General features: G+C 37.7%; 1 protein-coding gene across 3 annotated transcripts in view; it reads left to right on the top strand.

The window, feature by feature from the left end:
* The first annotated feature begins 13,841 nt into the window (after positions 1-13,841).
* The window catches only part of DGKB (diacylglycerol kinase beta), a 331,032-nt gene continuing 324,336 nt past the window's right edge, over positions 13,842-20,537 (top strand). For all 3 annotated transcript variants that reach the window (XM_050971447.1, XM_030234719.2, XM_030234706.2), the window contains exon 1: positions 13,842-13,937. The gene's annotated coding sequence lies outside the window, so the exon portion shown is untranslated. The remainder of the gene's footprint in view (positions 13,938-20,537) is intronic.

Genomic DNA, 20,537 nt, shown 5'->3' with positions numbered 1-20,537 from the left:
GGCATCAGCAAACCAAAGTGTGGCATCTTTGCAAGGGATTTTGCAGTGAGTGCTAATGATTTTGTTCTTTTTTTGTGAATTATGCAACTTTCTTGAATTTATTCAGTCAGTTCAGCTGGGAAAATTGGAAGGTTCTAACTGTAGCATCACTTACTCTTTACTAGGCTTGACAATTATTCTTGATGCCTTTTAGTAAGAAGATGCTTCTCAAATACATTTTTCTTAGGAATTAATATTAAACACTTCTTATTCAGGTGCATCATTTTTATGCAGATGTAGTATCTATGATTTTGACAAGTTACTATAGTTTACTTTTCAGCACTGTTTATCTCAAGATCACTAAAATCTTGCTGTCTGCTTCCTGAAAACTGTGCATCATCACTCTTTTAGTTGTTTTGCTGCATTTAACACCAAATATTACAAAAATAGCAAAACTTCTCTATGGGCCTTACAGATATTGAAAGCAAATATCTAAGCCATTGTAATATTTTTTTCCTAGCTGAGATGTGATTAGTAGGAAAAATGATTAGAGACTTAGAGCATTATAATGTGGGGAATTTCTATTTGTTCTTATCTTTCATAGTGTATATTCTATTTAATGTATATCTCATTAAACAAACTTTCTGTTTCCGTTGTGTTTCCAGAACATTTTTCTCTTTTGTCTTTGTCATTATTTAATTTCTTAAAAATATTGCAAGTTAGTGTGAGTTAATATTTGAAGTGTCCAAGGTCAGGCTGGATGGGGCTTTGAGCAACCTTGTCTTGTGGAAGCTGTCCCTGCCCATGGCAGGAGGTTGGAAACAGTTGATCTTTAACGTCCCTTCCAACCCAAGACATTCAATGATGTATTATTTTACCTCTATGCATCCATCAGTTTTTCTCTGACCTCTTTATTTAAGGTTGTTTTTCTACTCTTTGCATATAGTTCATTGGTTTATTTTTTTTTTTTGTTAAAGCAAGAATAAAGTACATTTATATAATAGTAGCTAACAAAGATATCTTAGTTTTCCTATATCTAGGATCCCATCTGTAGCCTCTAATGTTGGAAAAAGAAAATCCCACCACCTTTTCATGAATATTCAGTAATATGGACTAATTCCTCCCAGTGTATCCTGAATAGTGTAATTTAATAACTTCTAATTGACTACAGTTGTGACATCTAATTAAAAATTTAAAATAATGTGAAGGATTTTAAAACTGTAATTGAGGTATTTTCATTTGCTGTGGTTTTCAGTCTAGGTAGAGCTCAGCATTTTGTCCTAAATTCAGGGCACTTTTTCCTTAGAAAGGAGAGAAGCAGCTCTTGTGTACTTTTGCTTCTGATATAATTTGCAAATTTGGCCATTCTGGGAATAGATTGATCCTCATGCGGAGGAAGTAGCTCAGTTATTTAAGAAGTAACTTTGAGCAATTAATGGCTGTACCTGCATACTAAAATTGTTTTGCTGAAAACATTTCTATTTAAAATGGAAATGTGTCATTGCATGGCCAACTTTGCCACAAGTCCTTAGTGGTATCTTGAAAAACCTGCAAAGATCTGAGTCTCTGGAAGGGGCTGTACTGTAACTGTACAATACCATACTGGATCCTTACAGGGACAGAGTGTACAGCATAAGCTATATTCTTCTCAAATTCTTCTCTCCTGTCTCTTTTCAAGTGCTTCATGCCAAGTATTACCTCTCTTAGTGCTTTCAGTCTCAAAGAGACCTTGCACTGGCTCTTTGTAAATTGCAATCCTTATTCTTTTGTGGAAATGACCCAAATTGTCCCTGATTCCCACCGTGTGCATGTGAGTCAGCTGACAGACCAAGCAGAATAGGTAACTGCTTCACTTACACTGAAACCTTTTTCCCAGCCAAGTTGCTTAACTAAGTGTCTCTTCTCTGCTTGGCCACTGGTTTTCGTAAAGTTTACAAGAATTTGTCATCCTGGAGAGTTGTCCCCATCTTAAGGAAATGTTATGAAGGAGCATGGATGCATTTGTAACAGCACCAGCTGTTTTTTAAGCTTTTCTACTAAAATCAATTGGTGATTATTTAAAACGCTGTTATATCCTAAAATTATAGAAAGGTAAGGGATTGGAAGAGACCTTAAAGTTTTTCTAGTTCCAAGGCCCTCTGCTTTAAGCAGGGACATATCTCACTGGGCCAGGTTGCTCAAAGCACCATCCAGCCTGGCCTTGAACACAGGCAGGGCTGGGACGCCCACACCTTTCTGGGCAACCCATTCCAGTGCCTCATCACCCTCACATTAACAAATGTCTTCCTAGTATCTAACCTAAGTTTCCCCTCTTGCAATTTTTACCCCTCACTCTTTGTTCCATCACTGCAGTTCCTGACTAGAAATCCCTCTACGTCTTCCCTGTAAGCCCCATAACTCTAGGGGGATACAATATAAGAAAATAAAGGTAGTATAGAAAGTAATCTTACCCCTAAGGAGTTGCAGCTGAGCCAATGATTCGTTATAAAAGAGTGGATTGGTTGGTTGAAAGGGGAACTGGATTTAGTTAGATACTGCGAGAAGAAGGAAGAGTCAGTGCTTAGAGGAGCTGCCTACAAGAAACATCAAGGAGGTATGTAACTCTTGCAAAAAGGAGACAACAATATGGAACCTTTGCAATATAATGATAACACATAAGGATTCAGGAAAGTTGATATGAGGTATCCATGCAATCCTCTCTTCTCCAGGCTGAACAGTCCCAACTTCCTCAGCCTGAAATATTTCTTAGTTTTCTAGCAGTAAAATCAACTTTGCATTAATTATTCCATCACCTTTGTTAAAAGCTGAAAGTTGTTTTTAAAAGCAGAGTACCATTTGGTTAAGACTTGAATTGACAGTCATCTCTAGAAATTAATTGAGTTGTAGCTTTATGATGACCATCACAGAATTAAAAATCTAATACAATAAAACAGGAGATTGTTGAACTTTGACAATTGTAAGATGTGTGTCTATTTTGTGAGGGTAGAGAGGAGCTGGAGAAGTCCCTGTATATCTTATCCAGAACCCCATACATCATAGCAATTCTGATGGTTGCAGCACTATTTGGAATTGCTGAACAAGAGGATATCTCCCTTTTCCCTCCACCCATCCTACTTCCCTCAGTATGTATGTTAGGTGGAGCCTCCTACAGAAGAATCAGAGATCAATCAATAAAGAGCAAAAAATGGTGCATAATGTCTGAAATTCCAACTCACAAGTGCTAAAACACTGCACCAAGAATAACTGTATGCAGGTGGATGACTATTCATGCATATGCAAATGCACAATATCAAGGAGATAGTTTCCAGATAATAAGCCTGAATATATAAGCGATAGAAATTAGCACAATCTTCAGCATCAGGATTGGGTTTTGTTCTGAAATGGGCTGTACATGTTTATTCATATTAGCAGACAGACAGAAGTAATTCCATTCAAGACAGTTTTGAAAATAAGGGCTAATCAAAGTGTTTGTTATACATTGAAACAGACTCAGCGTTGCAAAGCTATTGAAACTAAAATATTATAAAAACTGTTAAAGCAATTAAAGAAAACAGAAGAAGCTTTAAATTAGTTGGTGTACTCAAAATCTGAGTGCAAAAAATTTAGCCTAAGAAGTTTAACTAAGAAAGTAGCAAATGGATGTGTTGTATTTATTGTTTGGTTTCCCGATTTTGGTTTCATTTAGGTTTTGAAGCAAACATTTCCTATGCCACACAGCTATAATGTTGTAGTTCATATAAGCCAGGTGAATATACACAGTTCCATGGACTCATTTTATTTTAGAGATCAAACCAAATTTGCTACTCCATTGTGCTGGCACTGTATAAATATTCACATCAGATAAACTCCTTGCTCCAGATAATTTCAGTCTAGAGAAGTAAAACATATATAAGTAGTTAAAAGGCTTGCTGTAAAATAGTATAAATGACTGATTAGATTATCTAGGCAAACACTTAATATCAAGTTCCACACATGTGGTTCTTGAATCTTGCTGTTTAATGCTAAATTCAATGTCTCTTACTTTTTAAAGCTTAGAAACTGGTGTTGCACATATTCACATATCCAAAATGGTTCTAATCTTCATGGTTGAGACATCATGGTAATTTATGGAAAAGCTGAACTAGCATCAAAAGCAAATTCAAAGCACAGTCATTTATCTAATAGACATTTCAGGGCATCTCCAACAGGTATTCACACAGTCTTAAAAGTGCCACCATTTCTTTTTTAAAATTTGTCAGGAGAATGAGAAAGTGACAACCTCAAAAACAGAAGAAGTGAAGAAGTTGTTTCAAACATTTTCTGAAGGGGTTCAAAGTCCTCTCCTCCCTCTGCCTGAATTTTAACATTCAATCTGTTCTTGGTGAAATCTGTCTCTGTCTCTCCTTTTGATATAAAGAAATTTTATTGCATCAAAATTTAGTTCATCACATGGCTTTAGAGACCCCCCCCAAGTGGAAAAGCATCCTGGAATCCAGAAGAAGCAGAAGGCGGAATCAAGTTCTTGGCTCTCAGTAGGAGTAATGCTTAAGTACCATTCCTGTGTTTTGTCCGAGTCACCTTTTCTGTATTGGTTGGCATTCACAGGCAGTGAGGATGATGAATTTTCTTCCTGTGAAGGAAGATTTGCAGATTTGTGAGGCTTCAGGAAGAGAAATCTGAGCCAGGCCACTCAGGTCACGTACTTAACCACTGGGCAACCCTGGGCAATCTGCTCTTGGTGACGCTGACTGAGGCAGGAGGGTACAACCAGATGACCTGCAAAGCTCCCTTCCAACCTCAGCCATTCTGAGATTCTGCTAAGTTTTTGAAACATTACCTCTTTGACTTCTGGCATTATTTCTGAGTGAAAAATCAATTTCCCTGTGGTTTGTATAGACTTTGATTGAGTATTTACAGTGGGAATGACTGAAATGTGTATTATATTTAGTCTCCTGAAGGGGATATGAAAGAAAATGGCCCACTGGTGGCCCAGGCATTGATCTATTAAGTGTCAACAAAAATAAGAAATTTGTGGACATCTTTGAAAGTAGAAATTTAGTTACATGGTGATTGTTTTTCTCTCTGACTGAATACATGAGGTTTGTTATGCTAAATGAAGATTTACAAAAGGCAGTCTTAAATCACAGTGCTGATTTTACAAGTGTAGATCTTGGATGTCAACATCAAATAATGGACCAATAACAGAACCAGAGTAGACAACGAAATTATCTAAGTGTGCCACTGAATGCTTTACTCACAGGATCCTGCTGCTTTCAAAATCCAGTTCCCTTGTTTTTGTCCTATTCACGTGGTGTAAATCTAGAATAATCTATGGTGATATCAGTGACAGTACAGCTAGAAGAGAACTTAGCTTTTAACATCTTGTAAAACAAAATACAAAGGCAAAAACACATTGATAAAGTTCTAAAATTTTCCCTGAAAGCCATATGTGAATCTGTTCTCAGAAAAGTGAGTGGAATAAGTTTTTTGTTACATACATGTTCAAAACACTAAAAGACACAAGCATTTTAATGGTAGAAAAAAGTAATGAGAATAGAAATTTTTTTAACTTTTAACCAAACGTGTATATAAAACCGAGTTACTTGAAGTTTCTGTAACTCTGATTTGTATATTACATTGAAATACTTTAAAATATATCAGTGAGCAAAGACAGCAGCATCAAGCACATAAAAGTAAAATTCTTTAGGGATCGACTTTATTTTAGATGTAATAAAATATCCTTTATTACTTTGTTATAAAATATGTTGTTTAACAGATTTAAATAGATCCCTGACATTTCAGCAAAACAAAACTCAGATGAAGAAAAAGGAAAATCCAAAATTTCCCCACAAACTATATCAGAATCTGAGATTTAAGGCCTATATATAGAGTAAGTGCTAACTAGCCCTACTCACCACTATTGTTTTCTCTTCTTTTTCTAATTGCCTTGAATCCAACAAAAGTTTATTTTTGAAGACTGCTGGTGACTTCCTTGTTATTAACTTGAAGAAAAAGTACTCTTAATTTTTTTTCATTGTTCAGCCCACCTTTTCTGCTTTCCTTACTTAAATTTCACTGATACAAGCCATTTTTGGAGATGCTGCTCCAAATCCATTCCATCAGCCCTCTGGAAAACCTTTCTTTTAAAGCAATTAAATGTAATTAGTTCTATCTTCTCTACTATTTTTTTTTTCAGTTTACTTTTAGAGATAATTCTTCTTAACTATTTCTAATTTATTTCAGCTTTTAAGTTCTATTCATTTTCAGCCATAATACCTCTTGAACATGTAGAATAATATTACCCAGACCCTAAGTCTCGATGCTGATTGTGTTGTTAATTGTTCTCACCAGTTAGGTGTACTCGTGCTAATATAGTTTAATATACAACTCTAGCTTACTATCACAGTATATCTCCTATCGTTTGTTTTTCCAAAAAATTTTTTCTTCTAAACACATTTAATGAAAATGTAAATGAAGTAGGGCTAATTAGTTAGGTCTAACTAGTTAGAAATCCAATTTTGAATTCTTTTAGTTGATGGTTTTATGACAAGTAATACTCAAATATTGTGAGTGACAGGCATATGTGTACTTTTTAATTTTAACCCTACTTTAAAATATTTTATTATAATTCTTGTTCTTTTTCTGATGCTGAATTTTTGTAGGGTGCTTTTTCAAGCTAAGGAAAATTGTAATACCATTAGTTTGCTAAACATTCCTTTTCCTTTCTGTTTTTTCCTCATGCTGCATCAACCAGGAAAATGTTGCCATTTTCTTTTCTGTTTTATGCTAAATGCTTTCCATTTTCATGGAAGTTTCTAGATTGAATTAAACCAATTTTTCTCTTCATTATTGATTCATTAGTTCTTTAGTTGGTTATGTCTGTACTGATACTTATTTGATTATAATCCACAAAAGTTCTATACTGCCTCTGTGGCAGACATACATTCTATGTTGCCTCTGTCAATTCATGAATCTAGGTACCAGTAGCTATGCCAACTTCTGTCCGTCTCATCAGAAATGATGCAGGGAGATGATTATTATAAATTTCTCCTGCATATTTATTTTTTAAGACATGACATCCCACTGTTGGCCTTTCATTAATCCACCTGCACGAACCACATGTGCAAGCATGATATTAAATATAACCAACACGAGCAAAGCAAAATCTAGAGGAAATTTATGAAATAGAGGAAGAAAGACTCTACACTCAGGAGTCCCTCAATATCTTTCAATTTGTATTTTACTGACAGGAATGATCTCAGCACTAGATGATTACTGTGAATGAACTAAAAGCATCTAAGTTTAATAATTCTGTCCATCAGTTCTTTTAACAATTACAGGGAATATATTGTGCTTCAACTGTTCTTGAACCAAGTTTAAACTATAACAAAAAGCCTTCCTGTAACAATTACATTGGTCATTGAATGTTAAATAGTGATTCTACCAATTGTGTTAAGATTCAAAAAAGGTTTAGGACAAGTTCTATCTTTTCCCACAGTTAAGACAGTTCAGTAAATATGCAAATGGTAATTAATCTTAAAACCATAATTTAAAATTAAATGCATATTTGCAATATATAAATAAATATATCTTTTTTGATGACTGCTAGCCATATGCTTCTTTTTTATATCCTGCATATATATAGAATGAAATGTAGTGAAAAAAATATGCATATTACTCTTATAATACTGCATCCAGAAACAGACAGTAAGCACATTTTGCCCCTTACCTCTTGCCCTGGTTAGGTACTATAATATTTGTATAGAGCTTAGTAGTCTTTACATTATAGCATTTCAGAATGAGTGAGGTGTTAGACATCTGCATCTCTAAGTAATCTTTAACTAAATAATATCTTTTCAGACTGAGCAAACATTATCTCATTTAGTATGGCTAAGGGCTCATTCCTGCATCCAGTTGAAACAAATAGTATCTTTCATGTAGATTTTAGAAGCTTGTCAACCCATTGCCCTGTTATATCTCTAAAAATACTCCCACTGACCTAAGGTTTGGCCAAGGTCCTTCTTTGAAGTAGGAACAACAGAGGGGAAAAAAAAACTAACTGTACATGGAAGGCAAAGATGAGAGTAAGTTGTGAAGGGAAAAAAGGTTTAAGTTCACTGAAAGGTACTCTACTATACTGCCTCTGTCCTTACTTCTTTTGTACTTATCATTTCTTCCTTTAAAGCATTAGAGGTAATATTATGAAACCAGATCTCAGACAAGTCCATTAGTAACTTGAGCATTATTACACCTATATGTCAATCTGTACAACCACTAGGATTGTCCAGCCTGTAAAGGAAGGATTTGGGGACACCCAACAGTAGCCCATGGAATTAAATGAATGAGGCATCTAACACGAAGCCAGGGATGTGCTCTTCATAGTTAGGCATGGGGTTATGGACATAAGGGAAACGAGAGGTTCAGGCTTGATATATGGAAAAACAGCTTCACTATTAGGATGCTCCAGCACTAATCAGATTGCCCATAGAAATTATAATGTCTCCATTTTTTGAAGACAGCCCCTTAGCCTGATCTGATTTCATCCTAACTAGAGATGTCCTGAGAGTCTTTTCAGCCAGAATTATCCCATGATACATTATTCAAGGTGTGATCTATAAAATACTTGTTGAAGGGGGCTAATAACACCCCTAGTTACTGCCCAGGATGGCACTGGCTTTCTTCTCTGCCAGGACTCAATGCTCATGCTCAGCTTGCTGTCTGACAGAACTCTCAGGGCTTTTTCAACAGCTGGTCCCCAGCCAGGCCACATCACTGAGGGTTTTTATTTCCCTGGTGCAGGGCTTTGCATTTCATAAGGTGCCTAACAGACCTTTCCTCCCCAATGTCTCAGACCCTCTGGATGGCAGTCCTACCCTTGGCAGGGGTAATTAGTCCTCTCACCTGCAGACTTTAAGAAAGAGCAGTCCTGTGTGTCCTTCAGGTCTCTGATAAAGATGTAAGGACATATTCTTTATCCTTAGAGATATAAAGATATATTCCAGGGTATTGACACTTCCTATTGCATTTAGATAGAGTACAGCCCATTAACCAATATCCTTTTAGCTCAGCCATCCAATCAGTTGCCCATATATCTAGTTTCCACCAATCTAGTCTGTTATGTCCCAACTTGGACAGGAGACTGTTGTGAGAATAAGCACAAAAAGCCTTGCAAAAGCCAAGATAAGTACCATCCACTGGTACTTCCATTTTTCTCTCATCCATATATTCAGTCAGTTCATCACAGAGGACAGTCAAATTGATCAGGCTAGATTCACCCTTAGTAAATTCATGTAGATTGTTCCCACGCATCCTGCTGTCCTTCATATGACTCAGAATGTATTCCAAGAGGAGTCAGCCTAGGATTCTCCCAGGGCAGAAGTAAGACTGACTGATCTGTAGCACTTGGATCAAGCAAATAATCTTGTGTGCTGGTGTTATTTCAACAGGTCTGAATTTAGATGCTTTCAGTCTTAAGTCTTAATTGCATTAATGAAAGAATAGTTAAAGGTTCTGTTACAGTATCTGGTATACTGCATAACAAGCCCAGAAAAATAGTTCAGCAGATTAATGTAATTTCCTCCAGTTTCTCAACAGTCCTTGATTTTCTCAAGTACAAATGTATGCTCTGTGGCTTATTTTCTTTTAGCTACCCTAGATTTTATATGCACACACACACATATGTGACTATATATACACATATAGAATATCAGTAATGTGAGTGATAGTATAACTACAAATGCCTCTGGGTATTTTGAATATTTCAAAAGAATTTTTCCCATCCCAACTGTGTCTATAGGTATAGGTATTTACTGTGTAAATAAGTATATGAGTCAAGTGGACTATACATACTATTCTATGGTATATTGTTATCACTACAATAATTAATGTAAATTGATATCAGCATAATCTATGAAAGGTCTTGTTTCTGATGAAATGGTTTGATTCCCTATTACTGGTAATGGTCCCTATGGTTTGGATCCCTATTACTGATAGCTTGTGAATTTACTGTTTCTGGGAGGGAGCAGTGTAGTCTGTTCCATACTGACGTTTTCTCATGAAAAGACATGAAGTATAGAATTACTGTGAATTTTTTTTTTTCACTTAATTCTATTTTCTCCACAAAGCTCTTCATATAGTATAAAAAACATTCTAAGGTAGATGAATCAAATATTGATAAGATTAATTTTTTCTTTAACAAATTTGGTGAACTACAGTTGTCTCTTAAAACCATATATTCTGAAAAATACTTACTTTACATATAGCTTGCTGTTACCTTAGCTGATTTCACATGGAGTCAGACTACATTTCAATAGTTTGCACCTGTGATGTAGAGTAATGCCACTACTGATGTCACATTTATAAACGTGTGAACCGTGTTTCTTTCAAAACTACTAATATACTATGAGTGCAGATGACTTTTGCAATATATGAAAAGCAAATAAAACATATTGGAAACTGAGAATAATTTTACTGTTAGCATTCTTGAGTTAGTTGCTTTATTCTTTCATGAATCATATAAAAATGTAGGGCTCCAAGTTCATCATAGTTGTATTAAATGAGCAACTTAAAGTCACGCTTAGCAACAAAATTCATTTAAATATCCAAACACAGATCTAAGTATATAGTATAATAAATTTAATATTTTAAATTCTGGCTGTGGCTTCCAGACATCTGTTATTTTCTTTGCTGTGAGGGAGTGAGCTGTTAACAGACAAACTCTTCGCATATTTAAATCTGCTTATGGTAGGAGCTTGATTAAAGGAGAGGAGGACAGGAGCATATACAGTTTGGGCAGCATCCTGCTTCTGGAACAGGAGGATGGAGCTTTGTATTGAAACCAGAAAAAAGATGCTTATGCAAATGTGCTATGCACAAACACTGCCACTGAGCTCTGTGCTGAGGAAGCCCTTAGCCATAAACCATAACCCATCTATCCCCATCCTCTACCTGTTCTCAAAATGGCACATAAAACAGCAATGTTTCTAAAAGTAGGCCAGTGGATAGCAATCTCCTAAATATTTTCCAGTGGAAAAAAGACTCTTAATGTTCGAGTCCTTCAGTTTGACATCTATTACATTGATCTTTCACAGCTCAGCTGTACTGAGTTGGCTTGCATCTGTGTGAGGGTTGTTGCTTTCCTAGTGCAAATGAAATGTTTAATGAAGGGTTAATTTTCTTCCTGCGTCGTAAGACCTCCAAATTTTCCTTTGGAGTTTTAAAGTTACAAGGGTCAATGGAGTTGTCATTCCAAACTGCAAATGAACTTGTGGGACCTCTTCCATTTCAATAGGAACTGAAGTTGGACCCTGTTTTAATACACAGGAGAAGAGAACAGTAAAGGCCTAAGTTAAGTGAATATATGGAAATTCTGCACAAAATAAGAAAATGTATTTTAATTGTGATCATATTTTTTTGCAGCAATTTTTATTTTTATATGACCATGTGTAACTGAGAGTACTTCAAAGCAATTTTTAAGGCAATATTGTGATTCAAAAGAAGCCCTTTGCCCCATACCACGAGATGTAACATTTTATTGCAAGGCCTATAAAAATTTTGTGTTGTACTGGAATGATTTATCACAATTAGGTAACAACTCACTGTATTTCAGTGTTTTGATCCATATTTAGTAACTTGAGGCTGGAACTGAATTGCTCCCCTGGAGAAAAATAATCTCTTGAAATCAGTGTTTTAAAGGGAAAGCAATAGATTAGAGATGGGAAACTAAAGGCAAGGACTCGGCATGTGCTACTGTGAAGGTTGCATTTGGAAAGATATTTATAAGGTTGACTACTGGATGTCAATATAAAGGCTAATAGGTAGGATGCTATGCATCTGAGATCATATTTTTCCAAGGTTATAAAAAGTTGTTGTTTCTTTTGGTTTTGTGAGAATATGAAGAGAATTGAACGGATTATTTAGAATACAATCGGAGTTCATTTAAGACAATCAAAACCACAGCAAAATGAAATTTTAGTTACGAATGCCTTTGTATCACGGAGTATATGGCATAAATATGTACTTATGGCATTATATAACATAAAGTTGCCTTTTACTTAAACACAGGAAGCTCATCTAAATTTTTGAACTCTTTTGTTAAACAAAAAGTTGGAGTGTCAATGAGTTTTGGAAATATGCTAATTCAAAACACTTAAATATCTTCAATGGTGTTGTGGAGAAGGTAATTTATAGAGACCAGGTACCATTTATGCTGAGGAAACCATGTTCAGTGCACTAGGTGAATTAAGGAATACTTTAAGAAACTTCTCTATAAACAAAATCAGGCTGGCATGGTTTTGCATGGTTCCTAAAATAAAGAGGACTCAACGAATTTCTAGCACTCGTGTCTTATGAAAATTAAACTCTTTAATGCACATATTGGAAAGGAAGAATGGCTACATATACAAAAGAAACAAAAAAATGCTGGTAAATATTTTTTATTTTCAAACTTCAATGGATTGATTATATAAAATCATTAGCAATATACTGAATTTCATCTAGATTGCCTGAAACATCTTTCAAAGCTAGTCTTTTAGTGCCATATGTCAACAAAGCGACTATAAATAGAAATTAATGTCATTATAATTAAACATAAAATCAGGTTCCCAGCTTAAGTTTTGAGGCTTATCTGACCACTCATGACTTGGTGGAGAGGGAAGCTGGTAGTGCATAGAAATCTCTCATTAAACACACTGGGAACCTGTCAGTGAAAGTTTGATCGGCTCCCTAGTTCTGATTCTTGCTTAATGGTTAGGCACTGGCACAAAGACATAAATTTCCATGCCATTGTTATTCTGGTCCCTCATTTTTTCTTTCTGAGTAAATCTTCAAATTCTTACAGGCCCTAGCTGGGTTGTTGCTACCCTCAGAGAGGTTCCGAAACAGGTGCTGGAGGAAAGCGGGGGTCCAGGGCAGCGTTCTGAGGAGAGAAGGTCCCTCAGCCGGACGGAGGCTGGCGAGCCGGGCACGGTGGGCTGCTGCTGAGGCGGCTGCCGGGCGCCGGGCCGGGCACTGGGCCGGCCATGCCGGGGCACGGCGGCTGCCGAGGACCGGACGGTGCCGTGGTAGGGAGGGCGCAGTCTCTCCCGGCTCCTTGAACCGCGGGCTCCGGCGGCGCAGCGCCCGCGCACCTGCGTGGGAGCCGCTCCGCGGCCGCCGCCTTTTCCCGGCGCCCCGCAGCAGCGCCCGGCCGGGCAGGTAGGCGCGGGGCGGGCCGCGCTCGGCCCTCCGTGCCCCCGCGGCTGCGCCCGCCACAGCCACAGCCACAGCCCCGCCACCTCGCAGCGGGCAGCAGGGAGGGCGACCGGCAGCCCTGGGCGGTCGCCACCGGCGGGGAGAGCCTGTAAACTTTGGGTAAGTGTTGCACGGGCTTAGCGCCTCTCGGCTTGGGGCAGCGGGTGGAGGAAGGGGAGCGGAGCTTTGCGGCGCGGTGCGCGGGTCTTGCCGCACCGCTGCTCCAGCGCGGAGCGGGCGCGGAGTCGGCGGGCGACGCCCGGGGGATGCGGGCGCTGGACAACAGGTACCGCAGCTGCGCGGGGGCGGGAGGGGCTGCGGAGGGGGTGTCTGTGAGTGAGAGCGAGTGTGTGTGTTTGTGTGTGTGTGTGACTGTGTGTGTGTCGCTTCTCCCCTCCCCCCTGCCGCCCGGCCGGGAAGGGGGTGGGAGATGTGCTGGCGCACCGCCGCTTAAAACCGCGCCGCCCGGAGGCGCCTGCCCGTTCCCGAGAGGAGGGCGGCTGCCGGCTCCGCGCTGTGCCGCGGAGGGCGGCGAGAAGCGGGGCCGAAGGCGGCGGTGACCCCGCGGGGCCGGGCCGGGCGCGCTGGGCTGCGGCAGCCGGCGGCGGGGCGGGGCGGGGGGGCTGGCGGCGGTGTCGCCGCCGTGGCTGGCGGTGGCCCGGCTGGATGGCCGGTCCCGCGGCTGCCCAGGGCGCCGGGCTCTCTCGCATCCCGGGGCCGAGCGTTCCCTCCGCCCGCATCGCACTGCAGTAAGTTCGCGAGTCGCTGGGCGGCCGGAGTGGTGGGAGCCGCGGAACTGGGGGGGCCGTGATGCGCGGCTGGGTGTCTGGGCGTAGTGGAGGAGCTAAGCTGAAAGTTGTAGCTTACTGCGGTGTGTTGAATTTGTCACGACGCGTCGCTTTGATTTCTAGTTACTGCCAATTTGCCTCGTCGACCTATATCACTTTGCTCAACCTCAGTGTCCTGATGCTGCCCTCTGATAGCCGGGTTCACAGCGATGAAGTGCTGAGGCATCCAGTGTACATGCGAACACAGCGAGGGCAGGAAACAAAAGATGCAGCTGCAAACTTAGGCTTTAAAGGCTACTCTTCTTAAACTTTACGTGTTGATGTTACGAGCTCATTGTTGTGTTTTGGGTTTGTTTTGTTTTGGTGTTTTTTGTTTGTTTATATTGTGGCCCAGTGTTTTTCTGATTCTTTTTCAAGAACAGTTTTATTTATCAGAGGTGAATGTAATTACATTTTTCATTGTGATTGTCCTGTTTTGGAGGTGGATTAAAGGTTTTCTCATCAGATTACTATATCATAGGTATTATTTTTCCATAGCTAAACAAGCAGATTGTAGGGTCTTCAGTTCTTCATTGTTTGACTGTTTTTCTACAAATTTGGGTAGAACTTTATTAATTTTCAAAAGCATTTTTGTCTGGTTGACGTAAGGTTAGAAAAAAATGGAAAACTTATAAAACCCTATCATAAAATAAAAAAGGCAATGCAACAGGATGGGGAAAATCAGTAATTGTAGCAGGAGATGTAATCTTTTAAGTTTTTATAAAAGCTACTCGACATTTCCTACTCCCATTTAGGTTAAATGACCTAATGTAGCAAGGTAGTAGTTTTTCTTTGCACTTGAATGGTATGATACACATATTTAGAAAGTCATTATGCGTCCGGAAAAAAAAAATCTATAGCAAGAACCTAATATGCATTCCCAAATGACTGGACTTGTGCTATGCTTTATGGATAACATGACAGGAAATAAGTCCCTTGTTTCTCCCCAAAGTGGAAATCCAGTATTACTCAGAGCCTGAAATGTCTATCTAGTAGAGAAGGAAAACAAGCATCAAGAAACACCGGGCGTCACAAAGCAGCACTTTCCTCCAGGGGCTTCTCTTGTCTCTTGTTCATTTGTCAAGGTAGAAGGACTTTGTTGTTTATCATGGCAGGGAAGACCTGGAACAATTATCCAACAGTCTGAAATGTTTGTGGAGAGATATGTTTTACACTGTGAATTTCAATTTGGGTACAATTGTTAATCTAATTTAGGGGCCTGCAAACATCAGATGTTGCTGTTCTTAGGCAGGTTTTGGAAAAAACTCCTTTCTTACACTTTTTAAGGAAGAAGTATATATGAATAGTTACGTACCAGCTAAAATCATCTTTTCTGAACACCTATAGGCGTCTTGAACAGTATTCAGTAGCAGTGCATGAATGAACAGATATTTTTTAAGATGTCATGCAGTATGAAAGTAATAAAGTTAATTGTTTAAAGAACACTAGATCTTAGGTTTTTACTTATAGGTAGGTTCTGCACTGTTTCTGCTCTGGAACTGTCATTCAGGTGTCGCTATAGGATGGGTCTAGGTACCTTTTGACTGTGGAATGAGATCAGTGGAACAGGAATGAAGAGAATGATAAGAGAGTTGTAGGAAACGTGTTTGAGCAGCATTTTGATAAAGCAGAGTGTAAATAGCACATTTGGGAGTAAAGCTAGTAATAGGTTATTACTGCAAAACTTCAGTCACCTGGCTGGATAGTTGGACTGGGCTTCTTTTGTGTGTGCACGTCAGCAGCTCTGAGTTCTTGTGAGTGGCACATACTGAATGAAAGATAATAGCTTAAAGTCATGCTTTATATTTAGTGTAATAAAAACTAACAGCATATAGCATAGAATCATGGAATATCTCAAGTTTTAGGTGATCTATAAAGATCATTAATTCCCACTCCCTGCTCTTACAGGACTAACTAAAACAAAACTGTGCGATAAGAGCATCATCCAGATACTCCTTGAGTATAGATAATACATGATGTTTCATTCTCTTTGAATTGTTATGACCTCTATTAGATCATAACCCTTCTGCATACAATTTTAACAAGTCTTTTTAAGGCCTCAGTGAGAAGTGGATGATGAAGCATTTTCATCTGTATCTGGAATTATGGAATAGTGGTGACAATTAGAAGGGAGTGAGTTACAGGAACAATTGGTCTTGTTCTGTGGTTTGGTGTGCTGGATCAGGAGGATTTCTGCCAGAATTCTACCTGTGGAAAGGAGAAGCTACTTGTGAAAGATGTTTATTTTTAAGTTGTGATAAAGTTCTCCCAGGCGAATCTGGGAGACCTCAATACCGTGAAGTTCTGTGGAAGAAAAGGATGCTGGCTTCCTGAAAGCTCTCTGGAGCTTGTTACTATTAAGTAAAGTTTGCAGCCTGCTTCAGGAATTCCCACCAGAGCTTTGCATTACTGCCTAAAGTGAAAAAGATATCAAGAACATGGACTACACCTTGCTCTGGATGTAATTCCCAATTTTTTTACACTTGTGTCGATTAGGTTCCAGGTGTTAACTCTGGAGGAATTATAGCATGTCACAGCCAGGTTAATCAATACAAGTTGATATAAAAGGTTAGAAACAAACATTTTATGACAAGAATTCCACGTAAAGAACCTCTTGACCTTCAGTTGTGAGTTTCTTCAGTCAGTTTTTTGTTTCCTGTAGCACTTACAAAATAATTAGTAACAGTAATAGAAGACTTAAGAAAATTACTTGTTTATAACTTTAGTTTTTCATAACAGTACTTCATTAATACTTTTCTCTTCAGAGACTTCTTTTATAGCTAAACCAGCAAATTGACAGTACTGGAAAGCTGAAGAAATGACATGCTGGGTCCCACTGAGAAGAGTTTGATGTTTGTAGTTATTTTTAATACCTTGACTAAAAGAGTGAAAAAAGTTAAAGATTTGGGCTTTGAAACTGATATCTTGATTTTGTCAACCTGACCTAGTTTTCAGAACACTAGTAATGCTCTTGCTATGGATAAAAATGATCTGATGCAGATAAAGTATTAAGGCTAATTCAGGAAGTTGAGAAATAAATATTTATTTATTTAGTTGGAATTGAGATGAGTAGCTGTCCCCAAACACCCTGTAAAACAGCTTTATGCAATGTAGAACACATTTTCTTTTTTAATTGTTTCTGAAGAAAATAAGACTTCTCTAAATAATGTTTGTAGCAGTTTAGCCCTGAAGGGATACTGTTAGTTTGCCACTAGTTTAAAAGCTTAACAAATGTAAGCATTTGGAGGCTTTTAAATCATTTCTTGTCCTGCCCCTTAATACAAGTTTGGAATGTGAATGTACAACTCTGGCACTATTGTTTTCCCCTAAACAATTTTTAAAAATGTAAATAAAACAAAGAGAAGCAGAGTTATAGACATGTTTGTCAGTTCAGTGTTACTAATTAAACTTCCAATTCTGGGGACCGATTAGCTTTTTATTTTTAGATGTTTGTTGTTTACTGTAGTAAATCATGACTAAAATGACCTCGAGGTACTTCTTTCTTCTTTGTTAAGGATTTTAGGAATGACTTTTATGGTGGCAGAAATATTTAGTTATACAAATGCCATTAATTACTTAATTATTTTTAGGTTGATTTTCAGCCACATTTTGATTACTTGGTTTGAAATTGTTATGGTTTTTTTAGACATTCAATGAGATTCTTAGTGCTCAGTAGCTGTAATAAGAAGCTCATCCTCTAGTCCTTGCAGTAGTAGCAATCTCAAGAAATGTGATGAAAAATTTCGCAAGTTTATGTTGGTGCATCCAAATCTGTGAACCTTTGCTGTGATATGGTGTATTGCTTGCATTTAAGGTTGCCTTGTGGTTATTATGAAGCATTCCCATGTGTTGTTGGTTTAGTTGGGCAATGGGGAAAACTCACACAGTTAATAAAAATTTCTTTTCTCCTTTGTCCTTTAAAGCATATTGTGTAAAGTAAAAACAATGAGTCAAATTCATTCTCTTTGGCTTAAATTTTTCCCCAGGTGGACGCTTTTGATTTATACACTGGTTTGAGTTTGGAAATTACCTGAAATCAATCCTGGATGCACTTGAAGTGTATGTGGCTTTTCTGTGCAGTGACATATTTGTATGTTTGTGGTCTTAGAGAACTGAGAAGCTAAATTTAAGTGACTTAGAGGAATGGCAAATAGTAAGGCAGCTGAATCAGCCCAGGAGAAAATCTCAGGTAGTGTGAAATCAGCAAATTTTGCTGTCTTGTCTTTTGAAAGGAAAAATAGTGTTTTCCTCTAAATCTAGAGGCTATGGCCTAGATGTAAGAATTTGAACCACTGTGTCCCTAGACTCAACGGTCTGTTGCTATTTTTGCCTCTTTAACTGTGGATTTTCTCCTGTTTCCTGCATGAATTTATGAATTAATCAAGTGAATGGGAGACAATATTATGCCAGAAATAGTTTTTAAGAAGGGAAGAAAGAAAAATGAGAATAAAGGAAAAAAAGAGATAACATTTATAGCCAAAAAAATTGATACTGAATTAGATGAAAACTGAAAGATTTGTGATTACAAGCAGGAATGAATTAAGCAAGCAAAAGGAAATATAATGCTTACCTTTTTTTTTAATTTTTGAATTATTTTTTTCTATTTAGTCATCAATGAAAACCTTTTTCTAAAATTTAAAAGAATTCCTTGAAAAGTTTTATGTTTAGGTATGTGAAATTGATTTAATCTCCTTTCTATAACCGCAATGCTGCTTTTGTACACCCCTAGAATATTTTACTCAATATTTCTTTGCCTATTTCTTTAGATATTGATAGCTTGGTAATAATTTAGAAATAAAGTTTTCAAAATATTAAAAATATATATTAGTGTGTCTATTCTGTCTTCTGTTCAAGATCTAAATACCATCTGGCTACCTTCTGTCTCTCCTATTATTACTAATGGAAAGTCAAAAGCTCCTGCTGGGGGAAATTTTAATTTTAAGATGAGCATCCTTTATAGGTCAGTTGAAGCACATTTTAATGTATCCAGGTCTCTCAATTCATTATAAAGGGTGCCTGGCTGGTCTGACTTGTTCACAGGTTAAAATATAATTTGGAGACATCCGTCTTTGTGTGAGATAAATTATGCCCTTGGATATTTTCTCAGCTAGGAAGGTAAGGAAGAATTGAACTCCTAAGAAAGTGTCAAGTCTTCTCCATGCCTTACTGAATATAAACACAAAGTAAAATAGCTTTAAAACAGTAGTTCATTAGAATGGGCCATGTACCAGAAGCTAAATATCAAAGGACCTATTTTTAAACATATCTAAATAAACAAGTTGTCTGGAGCATTTCTATTTTTCTTCATGTCCCAAAAACATGACAATGGTATGTTTTTACCAAAAAGTCTGTCTTAATTTTTTTTTGATATAAAATATTCCAGCAATGCTTTTTAAAGAAAAATAAATTGAAAACAATGCTTTTTAATGAAAAATAAATTGACAACAACAATAAATTGTCTAGAAATTTTGGATTTACTTTGAAACTCTGAAGCCTTATGCATTTAAGTTTACTTTGTTCTACATGTCATGCACATTGAACAACTACTGGATCTATGAAAAGGTTTGTCTTCATATGCTGTTGTAAATTTAAAATTGCATAGTACTGCAGCTGCTTCTGCTTAGGACATACAGTGGGTCATTTTGTCTGTTTTTACTTTAAAAGCACCCATGAAGATGCTTGTGTTTAAACAGCCTAATAACTTCTATGTCAAAGAATTCAAACCTTCAAAGCAATATGATCTCGTATAACAGAGGTATAAAAATTTGCACTGCCCTTTGTTAGGTTTAGTGCTGTTGACAGAACTTATTTCTTAGAAGTAGAATGGCTGGAGGAATCCTGGGAAACTCCCACCTTTGAATATTAGATGTTAAAAACAGTATAGTACTCTGATAAGACTGTTCTTTTACTTCCTCTTTAAACTTGAAATGCCAAGTGGTTATTTTCTTTTCCTCACATTGTAAAATAACATGTTCAGTTATGAAAAGTTTTGCTTTTGTAAATTCAAAATAGTTACTCGCAGAAAAGCTTTATGTTCTGTCTCAGACTTTTTCCTATAAATATTCACCCAGAAACTACAAAACCAGCTTGTATGAACGTTCAATATATTTTTCTACCCTGAATTGCACAGTGCACCAGGGTGGTGATTTTTACATGTCTCTTTTGGCATTGAGAAAAAGAGTCTTGATTAAGCTCCAGTACTTATATCTAGTTTCCTATTTAGTGAACAAGAACTTATTCAAGTCTCTTCTAAGAATTTTTGTGTGTTCTTACTTCAGTCTGATGAGCTGATGAAGTCAGGGTAGGTCATGACCAGCTAACAGGAACATTTTCAGTCGTATTTCAGTGGAGTTTAACAGACAGGTAACTGCAAAGGAAACTAATAAGAATATGTAAGCAGTAGAAAAGATGGTATACTTTTAAGAGCACTCCCACAGGGTTTAGGCCATATTCCCTCTGACCTTATCTCAATTCAGGGCACATGCCTGGTAACTGTGGTTGCTCCATGAAGCTTTTTCATTT

This window comes from Serinus canaria, chromosome 2 (assembly GCF_022539315.1).
Source record: "Serinus canaria isolate serCan28SL12 chromosome 2, serCan2020, whole genome shotgun sequence".
Lineage (NCBI taxonomy): Eukaryota > Metazoa > Chordata > Aves > Passeriformes > Fringillidae > Serinus > Serinus canaria.
The sequence above is the reverse complement of the archived record's forward strand: the minus strand, read 5'-3'. Positions and strand labels throughout refer to the sequence as shown.